This window comes from Etheostoma spectabile, chromosome 16 (assembly GCF_008692095.1).
Source record: "Etheostoma spectabile isolate EspeVRDwgs_2016 chromosome 16, UIUC_Espe_1.0, whole genome shotgun sequence".
NCBI lineage: Eukaryota > Metazoa > Chordata > Actinopteri > Perciformes > Percidae > Etheostoma > Etheostoma spectabile.
In genome coordinates, this window is record NC_045748.1 from 20,362,534 (window position 1) to 20,368,841 (window position 6,308).

General features: G+C 41.5%; 1 long non-coding RNA gene across 1 annotated transcript in view; it reads left to right on the forward strand.

The window, feature by feature from the left end:
- Nucleotides 1-2,107: 2,107 nt before the first annotated feature.
- LOC116704697 (uncharacterized) overlaps nt 2,108-6,308 on the forward strand; it is a 12,422-nt gene continuing 8,221 nt past the window's right edge. Inside the window, exon 1 of the long non-coding RNA XR_004335760.1 lies at nt 2,108-2,117. This is a non-coding gene — a long non-coding RNA (uncharacterized LOC116704697). The remainder of the gene's footprint in view (nt 2,118-6,308) is intronic.

A 6,308-nucleotide genomic window follows, 5' to 3' on the forward strand; every position in this document is an offset into this window, starting at 1 on the left:
TACTATGTAAGGACTACAAACCCCACGTTCACCAGAAATCTACTGGTTATTATGTAAGTTAGTAACTACAAACCGAAGTTAAAAACACACCTGAAGCTGAAGAAACCCTGTACGTTAACGGAAATGACCCGCGGACCTGAGTGACTGAGGGAGAGGGATAGAGAGAGGGAGAGAGAGAGAGAGAGAGAGAGAGGGAGCGCTGTTCTCCGTGTTCTGAGAGTGAGCGGAGCGAGTGTGTGTGGGGGGGGAGGCTCTGTGACTATCACAGAACGCAGCCACGGCCAGCTGAGGAGTTGTATTCAATCCGAGTACAGATATTGACTCGTATAATACTTGTACTCGGCAAAAGTGCTTAATCCGTACCGGACACTCGTTTCAGCCGAGTACTCGGCTCATCCCTATTTAACATACTGTTAGCTGCGACCGTTAGCATATCTAGCTAACTAGCTTCCTACCAACAGTAGTAACAGATCATTACCTCCAATTCGGAGCACATCATTACCTAATGGATTTGTGGGGTTAAGGGTTACACTAAAAAAAAAAAATCTAGGTTCATGAGCAGCACATCCACTGTGAAGTGTTGTGTTGCCACACATCGGTTGGTTCATCAAGAAAGCTTTAGTTAAAAGTGAATACTGTTTGAAAATATGAACATAAAGCATAAATCTACCCTCTGTCCCTGTTCAAGTGTGTAAACATGGGCTCAGCTAAATCAATATTACCATTAATTGTAACGCTTAATGAACCATATCTTTTTAATTACACTTGTGCACAAGATTCTCCATCCTCAGTGACTCTTAGTAAGTCTTTGTACTGAAATAGAAACAGAAATTCAAAATAAATGTGAGTAATTTTAGGTTCAGATTCAGTGTGTGTGTGTGTGTGTGTGTGTGTGTGGGTGTGTGTGTGTGTAGAAGTAGGAGGGATAAAAGAGAAAGAGAGGTAGGTGGCAGCCTGACTACGTAGGTGGTTAAGTCGCACAAGAGTCCAAGATGGCAGGGGAAACCACGAGAGTTGATTCTGAAATGTTAGCACAAGTTGCAGACAAGGGCACAACATGGCTACTTGGGGCGCCGAGATCCCGGGGAGTGAACCGAGTTGCCCTCACAAATTACTAGGGCTGTAACGATACGGAAAATAAAACCAAAATTGCGACACTCAGCTCCATTGACCTGTGTTGTGGAATGAGAAGGTAGAATCACGACACACCCCTTCCAAGTCCCCGAGTTATCCTTCTCGTCCAGATCCAATGCTACCACATCTTTAAATTACTAGAAGCGTTAGACTTTTTGGTGTCTTATTCCTGTTTTGTCGGTTAAATTTAGCTAACTATACAGACGACCAAAAGTAAGGAGGGGGGCCCAAAACTGTTTTGGTGTAAACCTGCAAACGTTAGTTGCTGTCAAAAAGACAGTGATCTAGCTAGCTAAATTACCATTAGATTAGTCGTCTATCTACTGTATACAGTTAATGTTACTGGTGAATCTGTGGGTTAGCCCAGAGTTGTGAACCGTGGTCAACCTTTACAGTAGGCACCAAAGCACTTTTCCTCTTTGTTCCCCCTACAGGTTGGAGCGTTACTGTCCATTACTGTCACCATTATTCTTATGTCTCATTCCAACGAGTTAATGAACCACTGAAACAACTTTGGAAACATTATTTTAAGATACAAAAGAATATTTGGTGTTGGATCGATCGATATTGAAATTAATCAATATCAATAAATAAGCTATCTGTTGTATAACTGTGTTACAAAGTGGGATGTAATCAATGACAAAACAATGCCATGTGACAGAAAAAAGGTTGTATTACGTTTACTGAGAACGCCCCCCCCCCCCAAAAAAAATGTATATTAAACGTGGGACATGCAGCAAATCAATTTTTTAGGGGGTCTGTAGGTGTGTTAGTTTGTGGTAAAAAAAGGGGACAGAAAAGCACAAGAAGAAGAATCAAAAACAACACTTGAGATCGTAACTCCTAGCGGAGAAAATAATCAAACTTTTAGTCAACTCAGCTGATGAAATGAAACAAAACGGTCGCTCATTAGAAATAACGTGAAAAATGTTTCAACAAAGGTAGAGAAGGAAAACAGTTCAGTCGACTTGAGCAAAAAAGCGGTGTTCAGAGACACTGGTGGTGCAGTGGCTCAGCAGGATGTGCAAATGTGTCATGATAGACCAACCCGTTCTCACTTCAAACTCTTAAAACTCTTAAAATACTTGGGCAGTGGCTGTCAGCGTCAGATACAACGCAAAAAGCTTGTGTGTGTAGAACGCACCGGGCAGAGCAGTATCAACGGTGCAAGTAGTAAAGGCTTAAATTCTGCATGGTGGGGTTGGGCTGGTGGGAGGGTCAAACAACACAGGCCTTTCACCCCAGAGAACAGGGTTTGTGTCCCATGTGTCACGTTTCCTAATCCCAACTGTCCCATTCTTCTTTACCTAAACCCAACTGTCCCATTCTTTTTTTCATAAACCCAACTGTCCCATTCTTCTTTACCTAAACCCAACTGTCCCATTCTTTTTTTCCTAAACCCAACTGTCCCATTCTTCTTTACCTAAACCCAACTGTCCCATTCCTCTTTTCCTAAACCAAACTGTCCCATTCTTCTTTACCTTAACCCAACTGTCCCATTCTTCTTTTCATAAACCCAACTGTCCCATTCTACTTTTCATAAACCCAACTGTCCCATTCTTCTTTTCATAAACCCAACTGTCCCATTCTTCTTTACCTGAACCCAACTGTCCCATTTTTCTTTTCCTAAACCCAACAGTCTGATTCTTCTTTTCCTAAACCCAACTGTCCCATTCTTCTTTTCCTAAACCCAACAGTTTAATTCTTCTTTTACTAAACCCAGCTGTCCCGTTCTTGTCCCACGTGCCAGGGAAATGTACCTTTTATAAGCCAACCCACAATATTTTCCTTAACCTAAATGCGTAAAAAGTGACGCCAATAGTCTCGACCAAGCGTGTTTAGATATAATGCTAAAGAAGACTTTTAGTGTCAATAACAACAACAAAGGCACCTGACCAAGCATCTGTAGTTTATGCAATGGGAGTTAGAGTGTGTTGGATAGACACCAAAACAATTCGCTCTTCCAGCAAAATGAAACTATTATACTACTATAATTAAATTACAAACTTTAACAGAGTAATGTGTCTCCTGCAGCAACGGGAGTTGCAGTCAAAAAGATACAGAGTGATCTACGTGAGCTTTTATCCGTTAGGTCACATGGTTAGGGACCCCTGTAGTTTCCTGGGGTTCCTTTCCAATGAAAAGCCAGTGTTTTGATTCAAACTTCTTTAGGCTTGAAGGATTCCATGCAGGCCTCTCCTTTGTTCAGAAGAGACCACATGGCTGTAGTTGTCCTTGTTGTGTCAGCATTGATGTTGAATTAACTGAAGGAAGACTGGAAGGTGCTGGTAGTTAAATGATCTGTACAGTTTATTTAAAAAGAAAACAATACTTTGCAACACTGCTCCACAGAAGATGAAGACCAAAACAAACCAAAAGTGAGCTTGCCACGGTCAGCCAGAGGCCAATAAAGTATACACACTGGCTCAGCACAACCTGCTGGCAACAGTCAAAGGCCAAGGAGGAAGTGAAAGTCGCGGGGTCTCCTCCCTGCTTTAGCAAGACAGCTGTGGTGATTGCTGAGTAAGCAGTACAGTTGTACTCACTCAACAATCACCAATCAACCTGGAAAGAGGGAGGAGGCCCACACAACACACAAATCCTTAGGTAACAGTTTGCCATACTGTTCAGTTATTTAAAATACTCAGTAGTTCAAAACACTAATAACTTTAATAATTATCACACTATCAGCAGATCTTTTAGAGTATAGAGGGACATTTTGACAACAGACTGCTGCATCTGAAACAACCTGCTTTATACTATTCCATGGCTAAGTTGCTGCATCCTCAGAAAAAAACAAGGTATCTTTGCTTGATTCTTGAGATGCTGTACCTTGATATTTTGCAAACTGTAGTTCATGCTGAACATTTACCATAACATTCATTGCTTACTGCTAACCTGACATCCAGCACATGACTGTTTCATGACTGCACTGAGTGCTAAAAGCCTGAATTATTACATAAACACACTTCTCATCACTTCCCATCTTCTAACAACTAGTGTTATAAACCATTCATGACATGTTACGTGTTGCCCTAGTACAGTGATTAACTACTCTCTTGATGATGAAAGGTATAGGAGCCTCAAAGAAAAAACTTTCTAAGGTTACATATTGATCAAAAATTACTTATGCAGCAAATTTAGGCCACGTTCCCTCACTCTGGTTCTCTTAATTCCTTTCATGAGTCCGTGTGAAGGCTTTTAACTATCGAGAACAGGACAAACCTTCTGAGGAGGAGCCAAGGCCCTTTTAATCTTCCTGTAGACTGTGGAATGACCTCATTATTTATTATGAGGAAACCAAAGAAAAGTTCATCAGCTGCTCTGCTTTACTTTTGTCACTCATGTTCTAACTTTTCTCAGGTGTGCAGATATTACACTTTTCCAAGAAAAACAAGTATGTTGTTGTCCTGTTAGACAGTTGGTAAAGGTGCATACCAGGTAACCACAATATTATGGGATGAGCTTGATTCCAGCCAGGGAAATGTGTTGCATATCATACACCCCTCTCTTCACCTCTGTTTGCTACTAAACTGTATTCTACAATATCTAATAAAGGCAACAATTAGCAAAAAACTATCATAAAAAAAAAGAAAAGTAAGGTATGAATATAAATGTGGTACTATTCATTATGAAATTGGGCACCCTATTTTAACAATCTAAGCATGTGGCGGGAAGCGCATTGGCGCAAAGGGTGTGTACAAATCCACTTTTGCTAGTTTGACAGTGGCTGGGCACATGGTTCAAAAGGGTTGTACTTATTGTCTTTATTAATCATAGGTGTGTTTTGGTTATAACATGCAATCAACCAATCAGAGTGTCATCTTCCATTCCCTTTAAAAGCCAGGCACGGTTGTACCTTGGCTCCTTGCTGTTGTAATGGCGGATGTGCACCGGGATATTTTCATTTGTGATCTTTTGCATGTTTGTGTACTGCTGCGCTTCCCTTTGTGTGTAACAAGCATAGTGTGCGTACGCTGTGTACAAGCCTTGGCGCTTTTCACTAAAATAACAATGAAATGCTGTGTTATTAACTTTAGACTAGGGTTTTGTTGGTCAATGGCACGATCACTTCCTGCTGCCTCAAGATATCAATATGCCCAGAATGCACCTGAACACACCTCCCTGTAAGACCAGCACGGCCATTGGTGCAAAGATGGGCACAGGTGCATTTGCTACTTTAACGACATGGGTGCTGGATGAGAAATGGACGACTGCGTCAGTCGTAAACTAGCAAAGACATTTGCGTCGGGCGTTGTGCTGTGCCAGGTGCAACATCCGGCCTCCAGGCTGTTTGTGGCCTGCAAAACAGTTTAATCCAGCCCACAAGTCAATTCAGTAAAAAAACAAGTTACACAATACCGTTTGTATCTATATAGCTTTTTAAAGCAGTGCTTGTGTATGCATCTCTCCTCTCACACTCAGCTGCGCAACCCCGACCCCACCTACACACATGCTCTCCTGTAACGAGAAGCTAGACGCAGCACCACATTTGCCTATATTTTTTTATTTTATAGTTTTATATATTTATTGAAGGAATAATTTATACAGGGGTTATACAGGATAACAATACAGGAGTCCTCCCTCAGGCTTTTCTGTAAATGTCAGCAACAAAATAACAGAAGCCTACAAAGCCTATGCCACGCCTACCCCCCACCCCTTAAAAAATTAAAATTAAAAAACATAATGATGAATAAAAAGGCCAGCAGAGAGAAAAAATGAAATAATGACAGTCAACATAGTGCACAAGATAAATTCAGGGAAAAAAGTAAGAGAAAAGCCACACACTCAAGTGCTAGGGGTGTCACCCTGGCCGTCATTTGTCTCACATGCTTCTGTCTATTTGACCAGCAGAGGATGCCATATTTTGTGGAAAATCCTTTCTTTGTTGGACATCTTATAGCGGAGTCTTTCCATGTGTAGTACATTTCCTAACTCTCTAAGCCATTGCTGAAAAGGGGGGCTGGTCTCTGATTTCCACTGTTGCAAAATGATGCGCCTGACCAACAAAGTAGAGAGTGACATGGCTTATCCTTCATAGTTTATAATGTTGGGATAAAACGCCAGTGAAACAAAGATGGCAAGGAGTGGGTCAGGGGCAATAGTTTTGTGAAAGGCCTTTGAAATGCAGTTGAATGTAAGAGACCAGATCGGTGCAGGCAACACTGAGTAGC